A 21,097-nucleotide genomic window follows, 5' to 3' on the forward strand; every position below is an offset into this window, starting at 1 on the left:
ATACTTGTTAGACCTGACATCTTTTTGGCGTGGTCTCCCCTGACCTTTTTGGCTAGCGACATCATGTTTGGACCTTGTTTTGCTAGCTGTAGGGCTTTTAGGGTGTTTGACACTGCTATTCAGGGCCAAAGCGCTGTGCTTATCATATACATATACTGGTGATTGGTATATACATGATTGACTGATTTGAGTAGCTGTAAGTCCCTTGTCTAGGGGTAAAACAAATACCCAGGGCATGTACATCAAATGCTTATCCGTGGGCCTGCAGCACTGTTTGTGCCATCCACTGAAATAGCAAAAATCACAAGATGATGGACGGAATGTTGCACATTGGCAAAACATTCACCCCCAGTCACAGATCTGGGTTTAATCCATCTTTATTTTGTTCACCACGCCACCCCAGTTCAGACATGGCCATATGCAAATCAGTCTTGACCCTGCACCTCATGGGAACAGTCCAGCCCGAACTACCAAGCCATATCTTCCCTGGATTGGAATCGAGCATCCTAGGACCGGTTTCTGGCTATCAGCTGTCATCAGCCAGGATAGCTTGACTCCAGTGGCGTAGTGAGCACGGGACCCACGTCTGGGCATACCCTTCCCACATAGGGTGAACAGAAAAAATCACAAGATGATGGACGTAATGTTGCACATTGGCAAAACATTCACCCCCAGTCACAGATCTGGGATTAATCCATCGCTATTTTTGCATTTGTCACCCCGAGTGCGAAGGGTATGCTCAGACGTGAGTCTCGTGCTCTCCATGCCACTGGAATCAAGCTATCCTGGCTGAAGAGGGGTGAAACCCCGAAACCGGTCCTAGGATGCTTGGTTCCAGTCCAGGGAGGACCTGGCTTGGCAGTTCGGGCTGGACTGTTCCCATGAGGCACAGGGTCAAGACTGATTTGCCTATGGCTGGGTTCAAACTGGAATGGCATGGTGAGCAAAAAAACGATGGATTTAGGCCCAGATCTCTGTACTGGGGTGAATGTATGACATTGTTCTGCATTCTGTCATTCAATTGTTGTTTTTGCATTTGTCACCCCGAGTGGGACTGGTATGCTCAGACGTGAGTCCCGTGCTCTCCATGCCACTGGAATCAAGCTATCCTGGCTGAAGAGGGGTGAAACCCCGAAACCGGTCCTAGGATGCTTGGTTCCAGTCCAGGGAGGACCTGGCTTGGCAGTTCGGGCTGGACTGTTCCCATGAGGCACAGGGTCAAGACTGATTTGCCTATGGCTGGGTTCAAACTGGAATGGCATGGTGAGCAAAAAACCGATGGATTTAGACCCAGATCTCTGTACTGGGGTGAATGTATGACATTGTTCTGCATTCTGTCATTCAATTGTTGTTTTTGCATTTGTCACCCCGAGTGGGACTGGTATGCTCAGACGTGAGTCCCGTGCTCTCCATGCCACTGGAATCAAGCTATCCTGGCTGAAGAGGGGTGAAACCGGTCCTAGGATGCTTGGTTCCAGTCCAGGGAGGACCTGGCTTGGCAGTTCGGGCTGGACTGTTCCCATGAGGCACAGGGTCAAGACTGATTTGCATATGGCTGGGTTCAAACTGGAATGGTATGGTGAGCAAAAAAACGATGGATTTAGGCCCAGATCTCTGTACTGGGGTGAATGTATGACATTGTTCTGCATTCTGTCCATCAATTGTTGTTTTTGCATCCACTGAAAAAGCTAATCCATTGTGCCACAAGTTTGCCGTGGTGGGGCCTGTGTGCACAGATTACTCTTGCCGGCTTGTCATTTAAAGAGCTACTTGTCATTGTGCTGCATGTCTCTTGCTACATCAGAGTTCTCTCTGGGGACAGGGTGCGGTGTTGGGAGGAGGTAGGACATGGACGCGTTACATGCAAGTGTTGTGAATGGTACCGTATGGTGTGTTTGATACGACGGGGGCTGCTTCTCGTATTGTACAAGCATGGGAAATAGTATGGAAATGCTATTGAGCAGCATTTCCTACATGCAGAATAGTAGCAGTATAGTATTTGGAATCAATGAGTTCGTAATGGCGAATCTATTCCAGGAGTGCGAGCGGATCTGACATTACGTGTGTGAAAATGTCACTTTGGGAAAGTGAGCATCCAAGTGCTCGTGGCTCTGTGTGCCTGTCTACCGGTCTCCAATTCACATCTGGGCGCTGGGGGGACAGCTTCATCTGTGCATTCCTAATTGAACGCCATAAACTAGAGACTCAAGGGAAACTGCACCTCTGACTCTGAGGGGCCTTTCTGGGTCGGTTATGTGGGGGTGGAATTGGGGACTGCATTCCAAGGGGCAGGGTCTTGGCCCCACTAAAGATAGTGATCAACGGGGTAGGATAGCAGACAAGACAACATTTAGGGAGAGCCTGTGCATGCCAGAGATGGCTTTTTGAACTGATCACATCTTCAAAGGCCATTGTGGGTAGAACTAGTGGGGCTCAGGCCTCAGAAGTTAGATACTTTTGGATTTGGAACTATACTGTGCTGCTTCAATGCTGGGACATCGACAGGAGGAATCGTTAGGGCAAGAGGGACTGCAGCTGGATTATCCGCAGATTTGTGGTGGCCTAGAGTTTGTCGTGTTCCAGGAAGGAAACTATCACCTGGTGGATTTTGCCTGGACATTGCTGGCAAGCAGCTACGTGCCCACTGTTGTTGCCCAGCTCTCTAACTACTCTCCAAGAGCTGGCTGGCCTCCGGTCCACGACATCCCAGGGACATAAATGATCTCCCCATTTCTTCAAGATTGTAAGGACTGCTCAGGGTGTGGTGGAAACAGGTGGCATTGATTGTCAGTTGGGCAAGGACCATCCTGACATATACCGTCTTCACACTGTTCAGAGGAGTGTGCTTGTAAAGGTCAGCTGCCAACTGAGGTGCCGGGACGTGAGGAGTTTGAGGAGTGCGAGGGAAGCTTGCATAGTCTGAGTGACCTATGCTTGCTACCAGTGGACCTGTGCTAGCTTGCACTCGGCGAGTGTCGTGTCTGTGGAGTGTTGGAGGACTTGAGCTAGGAGCGGAGACTGTCTTCGACCTCCAGATCGAGAGGACGACAGTGCCTGACACCGCGGCCTCCATCTGAGTTCACTTGCACCCTCTCCCTGGACCCACGCCATCATCTTAAGTGAATATTTTTCGCCTTTCAAAGACACTTAAGCGATAGAAAGACAATAATGCAGCATAAATACATAGGCTACACTGGCTGCATCTTCATCTATAATTGAAAAAAGGTACCCAGTATACAAAATTTTGTGTAGTTTTCTCTAGTGTTAAACCCACAGAATAATCCCCTTCAGAAAACCCCTATTGGAGGCATATGAGCTGTAGATCGCATACTTGTGCATAGATTGCCATCTGGTGCTGGGCTCGGATCTTTGCACTTTGTTTTTGTCTTGGAAGAAGTCTTCGTAGTCACGAGGTAGGTGACTCCTCCTTAGGACGATAGTGTGCATGGGCATCTACTCCATCTCCAGATTGTATTTTTCCGCCATCGGGTTTATATGTGATTTTCTGTGCTCCGGGTCGGTGTCGGTTTCTAACCCCCCCTTCGACGCTGAATTCCTCTTCACTCCACAGTATTGTCTCGATTGCGTTTTCCTTTCGACGCGCATCTTTAAAAACAAACTTCTCGACCTTGATCTTCTACACGGGCCGTTGGGCCTATCCGCGCCGACCACGCCTGCAGTCAATGAAAAGGACTCCTTTCAAAAAATGCCCCGGGTGTGGTGCTAAGTCCCCACACATGGACTTGCATAAGGATTGTAACCTCTGCCTCTCCCCGGAGCACAAAGACCAGAACTACGAGGCCTGTTCATCTTTCAAGGCGAAGAAAACCATCCGTGATCGTCGGGCTCGACATCACGAAATGTCTCGCGGAAGCAGCTTGTTTCCGGACATCTTCAGAGCCAATCCCAATGTCCAGCCAGAGCAACAAGGTGATGAAGAAGACATCTCAGTCTCCGAGGCCAACGACTCCGACGTCGAAGAGGAGACACTCACCCCAGCTCAGCGGTCCGTGTGTACAGAAACCCCTCTCCCAAAATACAAACCTAAGGCTCCGGTAACACCCTCGGGCTCGGGTCGACACCGGCAACATGTCTCAGATGCCCCGCCCTCGGGCCCGGTTATGAATCCTAAAGATAAGCCTTCCTGCTCGGGCTCGAGCCAAACTCATTCCGGTGCCGAAAAGTCAACTTCGGCACCAGTCCAAAGATGTGCCACGGCCTTCGTCGACGCCAAAGACAGCCTCGACGCCGAAACCCTCGGTGTCGACACATACCAAGGACAAACCTTCGGAACCGGAAAAAATCTTGGGAGCCGAAAACGGGTTCGGAACCCAAAAAATCGTTGGAGCCGAAAAAAGTCTCGGAGCCACAAACTCCTAAAACAAAACCTAAAGAGCCCAAGACCCCACAGAGAGGCTTGGTCCAAAGAACATTCTGACCCAAAGTCTTCGGCACCGAAAAAATACATTTTACCTACATAGCCTGTACCTGATTTTTCAGATCCAAAACAAAAAACTCTTTTTATTGACCCAAAGACTGGCAAAGTCTTGGACACTTCAGAGGAATCTGAAATACTCTTGAAATGAAAGGAGATGAGTACTAACACCTCCCCACCTCTTTCTCCTCCTCCGTTTGATCCAAATCTTCTAATTTCTCCACCACACTCCCCACAACATACTTTTTCACCTCAAACATCAGATACTAAGGATGATCATACCGATAGGGGTGGGAATATAGATCCACATGGGGATGATGATGCACATACCATCCCACACGACGTAGACCCTTGGGATGACTACAACACAGATACCCACACAATGACCCGGACCTCTATCTATCTAAGCCATCACCACCAGATTACAATATTGGGTTTGCCCAACTAATGAATAGGGCTGACCAGTGCCCCGGGGTACAGTTACATTCTGACCTTTAGAGGAAGACTTTTTACTTGAAACCTTTGCACCCTCGCAAAAGTCCACGCACACCATGCCAATGTTAAAAGGCATGCTCAAACATGCCCCAGAAGTTTATAGGGACCCTGTCAGAGCCAGGATTCTCAACACCAGGATAGATAAAAAGTATAAGGCAGCTTCCAATGACCCAATTTACATTAAAGGTCAGGTCCCTTTGTATTCTCTTATGATATCTAATGCATGCAAGAGGGCAAACTCGCAAAGTGCAGGCGACACCAACCCTCCTGATGAGGAGTCTAAGCTAATAGACGCATCTGGTAAACGTATTGCGTCACAGGCTGCAAATCATTGGCGGATTGCCAATGCCCAGCTTTATTGGCCAGATATGACAGGGCTCACTATGACGAGCTTGAAAAGCTCATGCAACACCTTTCTGACCATTACAAACAAAATGCCAATGACCTTATACAAGAAGGATAATTTATTACAAACACCTCAATTAAATCTGCGCTCGACGAGCCTGATACCGCATCTTGCTCCATCAACACTAGCGTTTTGTTGCGCAGGCACGCTTGGCTACGAGTCTCCGTATTCAAAGAAGAGGTGCAATCTGCTATTTTAAATCAGCACTTTGATCAAGAACATCCTTTTGGGCCCTCAGTTAACACATCTTTAGAAAAAATGAAAAAAGATATGGACACTGCTAAGTCCATGAGGGCCTTACAGTTCCCTTCCCCTAGAGGTTCTTTTCGCCGCTCCTTCTACAGAGCTGGCTCCAAAACCATTAGCTCAGAACATCCCTCTTCTTCCTATAAGAGCACCACTCAAACATCCTCCAAAGGATACTTTCGCGGAGGCTACAGAGGCAACAATGGTAAGGGAAGAGGTCGCGGCAACAATAACCGCACCTCCCCCACCACCAAACAGTGACTTCCCTGCTCTTCCCCCCGATTATCCCACTCCTGTCGGGGGATGTCTCTCACAGTTCTTACTTGTCTGGAATTCAATCACAATAGACAAGTGGGTAAGACAAATTATTCAGTATGGTTACTGCCCAGAACTCACCCCTACTCCCCCAAATATTCCTCCTAGACAACGTCCAATGTCCTCGGAACATCTGACACATCTCAAACAAGAGGTTCTCTCTCTGTTACAAAAGCATGCAATAGAACCAGTCCCCTTTTCTCATCAAGGCGCAGCGGTTTACTCCCCTCTATTTTCTAATTCCAAAAAAGGACGGCTCTCTCAGGCCTATATTGGACCTTAGACCACTAAACCTCTACATTCAGTCGGATCACTTCCACATGATCACTCTCCAACAGGCGCTCCCACTCCTTCTACAGGGCGACTTTCTCTCCACTCTGGATTTAAAGGACGCCTACTTTCATATTCCCATTCACCCCGCTCACAGGAAATATCTCCGGTTCGTGGTAGATGGTCAATACTAACAATTCAAGGTCCTCCCATTCGGGGTGACTACAGCACCCAGAGTCTTCACCAAGTGTCTCGCAGTTGTTGCGGCCCACTTACGAAGACAGCACATTCATGCCTTCCCTTATCTGGAGGATTGACTCACAAAAGCCAAATCATACAGCAGCTGTGTGCAACATACACTCAAAACATTCCAACTGCTTCACGACTTGGGATTCATAGTAAACCTCACCAAATCCCACCTCTATCCATCCAGCATACATCTATATCTAGGGGCCACAATAGACACTTCAAAAGCTCTACCATACCCCAACCAAGTCAGGATAAGCACCATACAAGCTCTAATATCAAAATTTCAGCCTAAACACTCACTACCAGCGCGAGTGTTCATGCAACTAATCGGGATGATGGCCTCTTGCATTTACATCGTACCTTATGCAAGACTCTAAATGCGTCCCTTACAGGAGTGTTTGGCACGTCAGTGGAACCAGGCTCTTGCTCAGCTAACAGATTTGGTGTTGGTAGACGACCGCACCCATCGCTCTCTGCAGTGGTGGAACACGCAAAAGCTTTCCAAAGGGCAGCCGTTCCTCGACCCGGTTCCACAGATAGTACTAACAGCAGACGCTCCGCTCACCGGCTGGGGAGCACATCTTCAAACTCATACCATTCAGGGCATATGGACCACTCAACAAAAACAATTTCACATAAATTACCTGGAATTGTTGGCTATATTCCTAGCGTTAAAATCTTTTAAACTCCACCTCGTAAGCAAAGCTGTCCTAGTCCGTACAGACAACATGACAGCAATGTATTACATACAAAAACAGGGGGCGTCACACTCTGCAGGTTTCACACCTAGCTCAAAGCATATGGAGATGGGCCATTCCTCAAAACATATATCTCCTTGCAGAACAGCTCCCAGGAGCACACAATCAAATTGCAGATCTACTCAGTCGCCAAACACAGCAGATCCACGGATGCGAACTTCATCCTCAAGTTCTCCTTACATTCTTTCATATGTGGAGCCACCCAGAAATAGACCTGTTCGCCACACACCAAAACGCAAAATGGCCAAGCTTCGCATCCAGGTACCACACCCATTGTCCAAAGGCAATGCGCTATGGATGAACTGGTCAGACAAATTTGCTTACGCTTTTCCGCCTCTCCCGCTCATTCTGCTAGTGGTTCGGAAGCTCAAACAGCATTCCCTCACAATGATCCTGATTGCTCCAACATGGGCCCGACAGCCATGGTTCACAACCGTCTTGAAACTATCAGTAGTTCCTCATCAAAGGTTACGCCTCTCATCCAAGCTTCTCACTCAGAACCATGGAGAGATAAGGTATCCAGATCCCAGTCAACTCAACCGTGCAATCTGGCACATGAAATCTTAGAGTTTGGCTACCATAATCTCCCGTCAGACTGCATGAACATTATTAAAGAGGCTAGACATCCTACCACTAGAGCTTGCTATGCCGCAAAGTGGAAACGATTTGTAATTTACTGTACAAATAACCAAATCAACCCACTAGATGCTTCTGTTCAAAACATAATCTGTTACCTTTTGCATCTACAACAATGTAACCTAGCTTATACATCCATTAGACTACATCTCGCTGCAATAGCAGCCTATCTCCAAAACAGACAACACTTGTCTTTAATTAGAGTACCAGCTATCAAAGCATTTATGGAAGGACTTAAAAGAATAATTCCACCTAGAATTCCACCCTCTCCAGTTGGAACCTGAATGTGGTACGTACCAGACTCATGGTTCCCCCATTTGAACCTATGCATAAATGCGAATTACAATTTCTCACATGGAAAGTAGCTTTCCTAGTTGCGATGACCTCTCTCAGAAGAGTCAGTGAACTCCAGGCATTAACCATACAAGAACCATTTCTCCAAATCCATCATTACAAAGTGGTTCTTAGGACTAACCCAACATTTCTACCTAAAGTCGTCTCTGCTTTCCACCTAAACCAGTCTAGAACTTCCAGTGTTTTTCCCTCTACCAGACTCAGTAGCGGAACGAGCTCTTCACACGCTAGACGTAAAAAGAACAATACTTTAAAAGAACAAAATCCTTTAGAAAGACTAAACAACTTTTTGTACATTTCTCCCCACCTCATAAAGGCAATCCTAGCTCAAAAACAGGGGTTGCAAGGTGGATTAATAAATGCATCCAAATATGCTATGCTAAAGCCAAACGCACCTGGACCATTCCCCCCCTAGGGCTCACTCCACAAGTAAACTAGGGGCATCTATGGCATTCTTAGGGAACATTCCCCTAGATGACATATGCAAAGCAGCAACTTGGCCTACACCACACATGTTCACAAAACACTATTGTGTAAACATGCAAGCAAAGCAACAAGCTAGTGTGGGCAAAGCTGCATGAAGAACACTTTTTCAAACCCCTGCAACAGATACAGGTAGCCACCGCTAAGGAGGTAACTGCTATATAGTCTATGCACAAGTATACGATCTACAGCTCATATGCCTCGAACGGAAAATGCTACTTACCAGTATGCATTTGTTCTTGGCATGTAGAGCTGTAGATTCGTATACGCCTCCCCGGATACCTCTATCTGTTCCAGTACTATCTTACTTAGATACATTACACATGGACATCCTTTTCTATTTCTTACTAACTCCATCATAACCCTCCATTGCAAAACAATCTGGAGATGGAGTCGATGCCCAGGCACTATCGTCCGAAGGAGTCACCTACCTCGTGACTACAAAGACTTCTTCCAAGACAAAAACAAAGTGCAACATCCGAACTCAACACCAGATGGCGATCTATGCACAAGTATACAAATCTACAGCTCTACATGCCAAGAACAGATGCATACTGCTAAGTAGCATTTTCCTTTACATGATACAGATGAAAGGAAAGGACAAAATACCCCCATAGGCTGCCGTTATATGTCTTTAAAAATAGAAGCTGTGCCTTTAAGATTCCAGAGACCACCAGTATACCATCATGCACAGCCATTATCAGTTACGGACAAATGCTAGAAAATGAAATCTCATTCCTACACTAGAAATCGTTCAAGGTTAGAGGTTCTTCCAGGAAGTGGTTAGCAAGCATGAACATGTTGAACTGCAGCATGATGTAGAGAAATTTGAGTGTCAACATTCCAAAGTTAAAATTTATGGTAAATGAGCTAACTTGTGTATGCTGGTGGAATGGTTTGCTAATAGAGAACAAGTTAACAGAACCAGAACAGCAATGAAGAAGGTGGGTGAAGATCGTTTCAAGCACATAAGTGCAGCCCAACACCATTAGTGACTTTTGAGTAGACTGACCCGGTTATCCGGGTGTAGGCATAGGGTAGTGACATGTTAGCAGCAGAATTTTACAAACCATGCAAGCAGCATATCTCACCTAAAATGTTTCTACTTTATAATGAGGTAGGAGGCATGGGATGTCTAGTAAAATTTATGAGGGGATATTAAAGAGTTCTTTCTGAATACTATTAAAGATCATCACTCAAGTCCTTCGTAAATAATTGCTCTAAACACAGAAAATTCCAAGTAAAATCAGAGCAAGCAAGGTAGGTACAGAAGGTTGCCAAGAAGATGGCATCAAGGGACTCACCATGTTTTATCTATTGCATCTGATAGAGACTTCTACCTGCAGATTCCTTACCTTAGAATCATCTCCAGGCATCAGACTGGATCTGAATTTTTTTTATTTGGAAGCAGTACCCCTGCACACAGGAGGTGGCGTCTTTCGGCTCCGCGTGGTGGCATTGGCGGAAGTGACATGCGTGGTGCCTATAGAGGCGCCACCCCAGTGTTTTGACGTCTGTTCTTTTCTTTCTGCGCCAGTCAGCACAATTCCGGAGAGAGCTACCCCCAGTCATTTTTGACTGACCTTTTCTGACCTTTTGTTGAAGTCTTTGAGAATCTTCTCCTGGTGTGGCAGGATGTCAACTAGGAAGGCAGGCTTCAAGCCCTGTGGCACCTGTCACCAGCGAATGTCGTGAGGGACCCTCACAGTGTTTGCCTCTGGTGCCTGGAGCTCAAGGACGACGTGAAGACCTGCCTTATCTGCCGCTCCATGCAACCCAAGACCTTGAGGGAGCACTCGATCAAGCTCCTTGCCGCTTGATGTGCGACGCTGCAACAGTCTTGGTCCCGGTCGAGAGGAAATGTCCCAGGATCAGTCGTGAAGCCCAAGATCCTTGTTGCACTCAAAGTAGTCCTCTGGTAAGTCTCACTGGAAAATAAAAGTAAGAAGTCAAAGAGTTCTTCGGATTTGCCCCATCTGTTGGAGTCATCCGACGAGATGAGGGAAGCATCATCATTCAAGTTCTGGTTCCATGGTTGAGCCTGTGTCTGCTCTGTGCCTCCCTGAGTTTCTCGGAGCCAGAGAGGCCCCTGCCAAACTTTGTGAGTTTGAGGCCAGGCACCTCATATTTGGCCGTCCCGTTCCCGCTGGTGCATCATTCCCGCTGGGGCACCATTCTAGCTGGTGCACCTTTGGGCCCTGTGGATTCGGGAGGGGGCCCCACTGGTTTTGCTTCTGTGGTTCAGTCCCCGACTCCAGTCGGGCTCCTTGGATCCATGGATGGATCTGAACCAGTGGCTGTTGTACCACCTCGACCTTCCCCGGTGCCGGTCCCGATGGTGGTGCCATCCCCATTCTTATTACTGACATTTACAGGAAGCCAGAGAGGTGTTGTCCAACACCAGCTCCAGCGCCAACTGTAGCCATGCCTTCCAGGCCAGAGCCCAAACCCTAATCCTATGGGCTGTTACTCGGGGAGGATTAAGAGGGGTCGTTGGACCCTGAGGAATACTAGCCTCTAGACCCCAACATGGACTGGTGTGAAGATCTGGCAGATGCCACAGACTGGACACCTCTTCAAATACTGACATTATCTCTCCTCCTACTGTGGCTACGGAGGAGGAAGCCTCTTTTGTTATGGTGGTTAGGAGAGCAGCTGAGATTCTTGGAGCTTAGCCTACCCTCAGTGGCAGTCAAGACTAACCTCTTGACAGAGGTGCTTCAGCCGGGAGTGACACCCTCGGGGGCTTCTGTTAACAGGATGCGGTACCTCCAGATTCCTGAGGACAGAGCGGCCTCCAAACCTCTTTAGTTTGCACTCTTACAATCATGGGCACCAAATGGGAGGCAGTATACGCCATCACATGCCCTACTGGAGGTCAATTAACATCAGACTGCTGGGTTCTTCAGATTATCCAAAGGGGTTATTCCCTTTCCTTTGTGACCTCGCTTCCACCCATGCTACCCATTTGTGACAGGCTGACGCAGTACCATTTCTCATTACTGTGCCAGGAAGTGACGGTTCTCTTGACCAAAGGAGCCATAGAGAAGGTGCAGACACCAGAAGTAGGTTGCAGGTGTTATTCCCGCTACTTTCTGGTGCCCAAGTAGAGCTGAGGCCTTTGAACTATCCTAGACCTGCGCCCTCGCAATTGCCTCCCCAAAAAGAAGCTAAAAATGCTCATCGTCACTCAAGTCCTGTCTGCCCTGAACTCAGGAGATTGGATGGTAGCGTTGGACTTGCAGGACACATACTTCCACATTTCTGTCCTGCCTGCATACAGGAATTACGTATGGTTCACGAGAGGCCCCAACCACTTTTAGTTTGACGTGTTCCCTTTTGGCCTTACCAGCTCTCATTGGGTGTTTCACCAATGGTTGCAGCATATCCGCAGAGATCAGGGGTATAAGTCTTCTCCTATCTCGACGGCTGGCTGTTGAAGGCAGGCTCACCACAGGCCTTCATCTCCCATCTCCAGACTATAGCGGACATTCTGTACTCGCTAGGGTTCACTATCAATCTGCCAAAGTCACACCTGACTCCCTAAGACGCTCCCTTTCATCGGAGCTGTTCTGGACATGGTGCAGTTTTGAGCATATCCTCCCGAATAGGGAGTCCAGACTATTTAGGCTATGATACCTATGTTTTAGCCTCTATTCTGGATTTCTGTGAGACTGACTTTGAGGCTGCTGGATCTTGTGGCCTCCTGCATCCTGCTTGTGACTAATGCCCGCTGGCATATGATGGCTCTGCAGTGGGACCTCAAGTTCCATTGGGCGCAGCATCAGGGGAATCTCGCCAACATGGTCCATCTCTTGGAAAGAACTGCAAACAAAAAATCTGCAGTGATGTTCAAAGTACTGTGATTGGGTTAGCAGCAGACTGCTCTCCCTTCCCCAATCAAATCTGACAGTGGTGACAGATGCGTCACTCCTGGGATGGGTTGGCCATCTGAAAGGGTTGAAGATCAGAGGCCACTGTTGGAATCCATACTTCACATTATATTTCTGGAGCTCTGGGCAATCCATCTGGCATTAAAAGCCTTTCTACCCTTCATCAAGGGCAGGCTAGTTTAGATGTTCACGAACAACACCACCGCCATCTGGTATTGCAACAAACTGGGCGGGGAGTGGTTGTGCACCCTTTTTCCAGAGGACCTGCATCTCTGGACATGTTTGGAACGTCAAGGCATATTCCTGTTAGTTCAACACCTGGTGGGCTCTCTGAACGGACGATTAACTCAGTCGAAGATGCCTAGCGGATCATGAATGGTGTCTTCATTCGGAGGTGGTGCAAGGTAAAGAGAGCCTTGGTTAGGTCTGTTCACCACTGCCGAGAACACTGTGTCAGCAGTTCTGCGCGCTGGAGTTTCCAAGGCGGTTCTCGCTCGGAAACGCTTTTTGTCTTGAGTGGAGCTCTTGCCTCCTGTACTCCGTGCCACCAATACCACTCCTGCTCAGAGTTCTCAAGAAGATTGGGAACAATGGGGTCCAAGTCATTCTTGTGGTTCCATACTGGGCTGAGGGAGTATATTATCCTGAGCTGTTGAGCATGGCCATTGCTCCTCCAGTCAGGCTACCCCTTTGGGAGGATCTTCCATCGCAGCAGCAGGGGAAGGTTCTCCACCTGAACCTGTCAACACTCCGCCTTCATGCGTGGAGATTGAGCAGCGGCAGTTGAGAGCCTTCGACCGTCCGCTTGAAGTCTGCAATGTTATTGTGGCAGCCAGTCGCCCCCCACCAAGACTGTATTTGCCTGCCCTTAGAGGCAGATTTGTGACATAGTGTGCAGAGAAACAGGTTGACCCTTTTTCTGCTCCCCTCTTTAAGGTCCTTCTCTCTATCCTTTCTTTTGCCCAGCAGGGCTAAGCTTTGGGCACCTTAAAAGGCTATCTTTCTGCCATCTCAGCCTTTCTATGGTTGCCAGATCAGCTATGCCTCTTCAAATCCCCTGTTGTAAATAAGTTCTTGAAAGGTGTGCAACTCATGTTTCCATCTTCTCCATTCATCATGCCTCAGTTGGACCTTAATCTAGTCCTACATTTTCTAATGTGCGCTCTCTTTGAGCTATTGCGCAACTGTCCTCTCAGTTACGTTCAAGACCGCCTTCCTGGTAGAAACAACATCTGCTCGGCGAGTCAGTGAGCTTCAGGCTTTGTCATTCAAGCCTCCGTACCTGAACATCTACCCAGACAAGCTCTCTGCACACTAGTGCTTCCTGTCTGTTGAAAGTTGTCACTCCCTTTAATTTATGCCAGTCCATCACTCTGAGGGTTTGCATGCTCATTCCACCAGACCTAAGGCTGCGACCATGGCATTACCTCCGGAAGTTCCAGTCCTGAATATCTGCCAGGCAGCAACGTGGGCTTCAGGTTCATGAAGCATTACTGCCTGGACCGTCAGGTCCATCGTGATGGGAACTTTCCTTGTTCGGTCCTGTAGGACTTTCTAGTTTGAAATTGTCTCACAGATGCACATTCGGGGAGGTATAGCTTGGGTTTTTATTCTAAGGTAAAGGATCTGCGACTGGAAATCTCTATCAGATGAACAATTTACCCACTTATTCTAACACATAATCTGGTAGAGGCTTTATCTAGCCTCCGATTCCTAACCAACCCACCCATCCTCCCTGCGCTGCAAATGGATTTCTAGGTACAGGGCTGTTTCCCTTTTGAGGGCCCTAGTTTTCCACACTAGTGGTCAGTGTTGTTCGTAATCACTAAAAGAAACCTACGTCCTGGGGTGGCACCTATATAGGCACCAGACACATCTCTTAGAGGCGCAATGGGACTGCTCACAAAAAGATTTCCGGATCCTGTCCGGGTGCCTGAGGATAATTCTAAGATAATTCTAAGATAAGGATTCTGCGGGTAGATAGTCTCTACCAGATGAGGTGTTACCGAAGGTAAATAACTTGTTCAAATGCACCAACAACAATGTTTGGTGACTATTTTATTGAAAAAGAATTAAACTGAGGCCTTTCATCGACAACTTGCAGCTGCCTGGTTAGATAATGAACGAGTTTTCAATTCTTTAAGGTAACTGTACTTGATTGAGACATTGCAGACAGAAATTTGCCTCAGTTGTAAAATATTTTATATCCGCGATATGATTGCTTGTATTAGAACAATCATGCTACTGAAATTGGGGCATAACACATTAACAGGCTTGTTTAATTTAAATGGAAATCATTTTTATTGAATAAACAATGTTTTAAAAGAAGTGTGAATAATCTACCAGTTCATAAACGTAATGCGGATAAACATTACATAGTAAGTATTACAGGTAGATACTTATGATAAGTGCTTGAGGCCTAGAAAGCTGATGCCGGGACCAAAAAGAGGGAGAAAGGAGGTGGTGACAATGGGCTCATTGAGTTCCTCTTAGCCTGATGTACGGGAATACTCCCTCGTGATATGTCTCGGAGACACTCCCCACCTTGTCCTGCATTAAGATCGGGTAGAATTCTGACAGACCTACAGAGAATTAATCTCACCCAAGAAAAGGAAGGTGAAAAAAACAGAAAGTAACTTCCTTTTGGGAAGCCCTCTATGGTATAAAAACTGCCCTCACACACTAAATTAGGTCCTGCTTCATCATACGGCATGCTGCAACACTAGCATAGACTAACGTTTAGAGTGGAGAGAAAAAATAAAATATTTTTTAGGGCCAAAAAATTGCCCATCAAAAAACAGGGATCCTCAAAACTAAAACTACCTCGGAGAGTGTTTTATTTCATACCTCTCTTGATGGCATTACACATGTTTTTCAGGGGTGTACTTGCACTATAAGTATTCATTCCCCTTGTAAGCTGTGATCACCATGTTTCGCCCCCCAAGTCGTCCATTGGGGTCGTAGGCCTTCATCAGGCTCTCGCTATCTGGTACCCTGCTTTGCACGCCACTTTCCAGAATTTCCAAGGAATGGGGATAGGAATCACATTATGCTCATACTTGCCACTGTTGAAAACCACCTTAGGAACAACCTGTAAGACTCTGGGAAGCAGCGGCAAGATGGCGGCCGTGTCTCCGGTTGTGTGGGCTTGAGCTCCCGTTGTTTCCCCCCCTCCCGCCCCCGTGCCTCACTCACCGCGGTCTTGATGTGATCGTGAGCGGCTGCTGAAGACGCTGTATTGGTGTGGAGGCCGAGGTGTTACTGCTATTGGAACCGGCATGCTGTGGACTGTCCTCGGCGTCCCTCACCTGGCTCTGGCTCGATTGTTGGAACTGACGCGGCGGATGACTTCCGCGTGTGCGTGCGCAGCCCGGGCTGCGGATCGGATGCTGCCGGCTGGGAGACGGCTTAGCGCCGGGGGGAGAGACGGAGAGGAAATGCCCCCAAAATCTGGATGCGGAAGAGCGCGCAATCAACCGGAAATGCCTGAAAGCGCTGTTGCAAGAAGAAGTCAATATCAGTGGGGAAAAAGGATGTCCAGCGCTTTGAAGGCGGTAAGAAAGCTGTTCCTGCATTATTTTTAGCTATGAAAGCTAAAAAGAGCAATACCGCTTCATCAGCTATCCCCGAACCCGAGCATGATCAAGAGGCGCAAGGGGGGGACGCTCACCCAGAGTCTATGACTAATAAGGATGGGGTCCCAGGCAGCAGTCATAAAAAAAAACGGGTAGAGAATCACGTGAATGGGATACAAGATGACAAGCGCATTAGGAAAAATACAGTAATTGCCACAATGGGGGACATCCCACAAACCCCTGTACAGACAGTCCAGAAGGAAGTAAATGGAACAAAATCAAAAACTGATCATGGAAAGGTTGATTTGGCAATAAATAATGAAAAAGGGGAGCTACAGGAATTAATGAAGGCGGGCGATTCTGGAGACTTGCCGTTTTATTCAATGTCAGACCCCTCTGATACATATGGGGATGATTCTGACTCAGAAAAGCATAAGGGGCTCGACACCCCCAAAACAGTGCTCAAACAGCGGGCAAATGGTATAGGTGCGGGTTACTTATCTGCTGGGAGCGCAGACTCTTTTCAATGGGATTATTCTTTCATGGCAGAGACCGAGACAGCCAGTGGGGGACAACCCAATTTTGAAATCATAGAGAAACCTCAAGATATATCCCTGGCTGTCATCTATAAGAGAATTATGGCCCATAGAGAAGAGACACGCGCAGAGAGCCAGCGCACACAAGGGGCCTGCCGCAAGCTTCAGAACGCAGTTCGGAGAATTGCTAAATCCTGTTCTGAGTTTGCCGAAAGGTTCAACGAGGCAGAAACCCGCATATCGAACCTGGAGGATGAACTGGCTGCTTAAAAGGCAACCACAGAGACCTTACGCTCTGCCAAGGACGACACCCTCTGGAAAATTACTGACTTAGAAAACCGCCTACGGCGAAACAACCTTCGTGTATTAGATATTCCCGAGGGGTCAGAGGGGCAGGACCCTCGGAAGTTCATTGTTGAACTTTTTTCAGAGGCATTTTCTGGGCTATCCCAATGGGATTGGGACCGCGAAATCCAAAGGGCACATATATTTCCTTTTGTGCAGCGCAGCAAGCCGGGCCAGCACTCCTCTAGACCAAGGGCTATTCTAATATTGGTAATATTGGTCAATAATTATCTTGCTATAGAAGCGGTGTATGCCCTTGCACGCCCGGATAGAAAAAAAACAGGAAAGGGGATTGATTTTTGTCCCCTAACTGTTGAAAGACGATGGCAACTATGCCAACTTATTACTCCTTTCCAGGACAAGGGGGCACAGGCCTTCTTGTTGAATCCGGCTAAACTTAAAATAATACACAAAGAGCATGTTCGGTTCTTTACCACAGAGATAGCTGCTAAGGAGTATTTACGATCCCTCTAAAAGTAGATATAAAGGGGATAGTGAAGAAATGAAAGCAGTACAAGGCATATATGGTGGTGGGTGGTGAATACTTTAAGAAGGCAGTGATAAACACTTTGGCAGGGGCCAGGGTGGGGACCGGGGGTTTTTAAAGCTCGATCCATCTCGGAGACCTTGTGTCTCCAAGCCTCGTATTTTGGGAAGGGTGGGGGGAGGATACAGCTCCAGCTGGAACTGTATGTGGGCGGGGGGAGGGTGGGTAAAGGGGGTGGAATGGGGAGGGAGTGGTAGGGGGGGGATTGGAAAGCAGTAAAAATAATCCATGAAGGTTGGCAAATGGAAATCTGGAAAATAGATGGTTGTTGGCATGCAGCATATGTACACAAAGAGGGAGGGTAGTGGTATAGTTGGTGGCATTCGGCTATGTTCCTTGAATGTAAGCGGTCTGAACGATCGTAATAAAAGGCAGCGGGTTTCCAATGAATTGAGGGCACTACAGACCGATGTGATCTGTATACAGGAAACCCATATACCATGGGCCAAAAAGAAAATGCTGGCGGAATTAGGTTTTACAACTTTAGTGTGTACTGAACAATCAACTACTACACGGGGGTAGCAATTCTTACGAAGAGCTATATTCAAGAGACAGGAAGAAAACTGGCAGATAAATATGGGCGATGGGCCATGGCTGAATGCTACATGGGAAGCCAGATCCATACAATATGTTCTATATATGGTTTGAATTTTGATGAGGCACTCATTATTGAATACCTAAATGTTGAGCTGGCATCGTGGCCCACCCCTTTAATTATATGTGGGGACCTAAATATACATCTTGATCCTGACATACTAGAAGATGGAAATAAATTATATAAAGGACGGAAACCATAGGTATTTAAGGCCCTACAATCACTAGTGGTGGATCATGGACTGGTGGATGCCTGGGCTATGTTAAGAGCCACTGACCCAGGGTACTCTTTTTATTCATATCCACACAAGAAACTTGTAAGGCTTGATTATTTTTTTGTAACGAGCCTGCTACTTTCAGGAGCCAAAATACAGGTGTACCCTTGGGTGTCTTCAGACCATGGACCCTTAGTGTTGCATTTGAGAATGTCTAGGATGGGGGTTAAATCGCGATCGTACTCATTCGATAAGTAACTATTATTGGATAGCAATTATGTGACCCACATGCAGATATGGGATGAGCAATTTTTTTCTATAAATCGCAATACAGCCGAGGTTGGGAGCGTATGGGATGCTTTTAAAGCGGGGTTTAGGGGAGAGACCCTTAGCTTTGGCTTATATAAGCAAAAGCAAATACGAGTAGAACTGCAGGGATTTTATGCGTTACTAACGGTAGCTGAGGAGAAACTCATGCAGGGCATACATACAGGGCAGGATATCTCAGACCTCCAAACGGTAGTGGCTAAGGGCAAAGCAAAAATTAATCTATATTGGAGTAAAGAGATAGCTAGGAAACACTCCATAAACACGAGATTATATTATGAATATGGGGAAGCATCTGGGCGCTGTCTGGCGCAGAGGCTTAGAGTTAAAGATGCAGCCCAGAGGATCAGCTTTATGAGGGACCTAAAGGGGTAAATAGTAGAAACTGATATAGAGATCCTAAAGGTGTTTCAGGGCTTTTACGAGGCACTATACACCAGTGAGGGCTATGACTCCCATATAGGGGAATCCCTGTTACAGTATTGCCGTGGCCAACTGGACGAGCAGGATGCAGAAGCTCCCATTACAATTGAGGAATTGGAAACGGCCATTAATGGCTTAGCTCCATTGGAAGTCTATAAAACATTTTTGGGATTTTTAAAGACTGATATGCTAGGCGTTGTGTAACAGGCCCAAGGTGGAGTTGCCCCCTTATCATGGGATGAAGCCAACATTATAGTTTTTAAAAAAAAGATAAACCGGCTGATCAACCTGGCTCATATCGACCGATTTCGCTGTTAAACGTAGATGGTAAAATCTACGCTGAGATCCTAGCGACCCGGTTGGCTGAAGTAATAACACCCCTAGTATCAGTGAGACAACACGGCTTTATCCCTGGGAGGGGGACAACCAATCATATTAATAGAGTTGTAACCATGCTTGATATAGCTAATGTAGCAGGGAATGCCTTTAGCCTGATACTTCTAGACGCTGAAAAGGCATTCGACCGGGTCGCATGGAAATTTTTATGGGCGGTGTTGCACCGTGTTGGTTTTAAACAGAATTTTATTACCTCCATACAAGCATTATATCGCTCTCCATTAGCCAAGGTCTGCATTATGGGTCTCGAATCAAACCCATTATACATCTCGCGGGGAACTAGGTAGGGATGCCCCTGTACTCCGCTGCTGTTCTCACTTTATATAGACCCGTTTTAGAAAATGTTAGAACAGAGTGCAGGGATAGAGTCGATAATATGTAACCAGGAATACTATTGTGTGTTTGCTTATGCAGACGACGTTGCTGTAGTAACACCGAACCCCAGTACGGCTATGCCTGAAATTGAACGATTGGCTCGAGAGTTCGGGGCTGCCTCGGGATACAAACTTAACTTGACAAAAACACAGATTCTATGCTCTAATATTGTATGTCAAGCTCTACGAGTAGTGAGTGAGGAGACTTATTTAGGTGTCAAGTTAAGGGCGTGCTTAAAAGCATTGGTTGAGGTTAACTGGGGCAGCATACTAAACAGTGTACGGAGGCAACTGGATCGATGTCAGTGTTTACATCTTTCACTTGTGGGACGCTGTAATGTCTTGAAAATGTTTATATTACCTAAGATCCTATATTTTTTTAGATCAGTACCGCTTGAAATTTCCCGCATACAACTTGCAATATTACAGTCAGTGTGTGCTAGATTCTTATGGGGCCAAGGTAAACCTCGCAGAGCTATGCGTTTATATGACTCTCCCTCGGGAGAAAGGAGGCTGGTCCGTACCAGATTTTACCTTTTATTATTATGTCTGTATTTTGCACCACATGAATATTTTATTACTTGGTGACAACCCAATCTGTGGAAGCTCCATCAATTTATCAAATGCTACTTGGGAGTGAGGCCAAAAATCGATTGTTTATTAACGTAGATCCAAGCTACTACAAGAAAACCAGGTTTAAGGTTGTGAACACAGCTTATACAGTTTGGAAAGCAGTGCGCAGGCAGTATGGGTTAGAAAGGCTATCTCAGTACACCCCCATTACAGCTACGACACTTCTTCCATCGATATTTTCGGATAGGACTGTAGATAGATGGCAAGCTAAAGGGATCTGTTATTTAGGGGACCTATATACTAATGGCTGCTTAATGTCTTTTGAAATGTTATCAGACAAATTGCATCTTAGTAGGTTTGAATTCTTTAAATACTTACAGATTTGGGATTTCTTAGGGAAACATCAAGTGAAATTAGGAGTAAACCCTGTGGTAGAAGCTGTAAGGAGGAAGGCACGTATTGGGACATTGTATAATATACTGCTGGACACTAAGGACAGTGATGTAGTGTCCCAAAATACCAAATGGGATGATAGGCTGGGATGTACGGGCATGCGGATACAAAAATCTATTGAATTAGCAGGGAAATTGTTTATATCTGTGAATCTCCATGCACAGCATTACAAAACTTTGTTTAATCTTTATTACACCCC

At 46.8% G+C, this 21,097-nt stretch overlaps 1 protein-coding gene across 2 annotated transcripts in view; it reads left to right on the top strand.

Moving 5' to 3' along the window:
- SMIM14 (small integral membrane protein 14) overlaps positions 1-21,097 on the top strand; it is a 402,244-nt gene that overhangs the window by 223,659 nt on the left and 157,488 nt on the right. The window lies entirely within an intron of this gene.

Source organism: Triturus cristatus, chromosome 2_2 (assembly GCF_964204655.1).
Source record: "Triturus cristatus chromosome 2_2, aTriCri1.1, whole genome shotgun sequence".
Classification (NCBI taxonomy): Eukaryota; Metazoa; Chordata; class Amphibia; order Caudata; family Salamandridae; genus Triturus; species Triturus cristatus.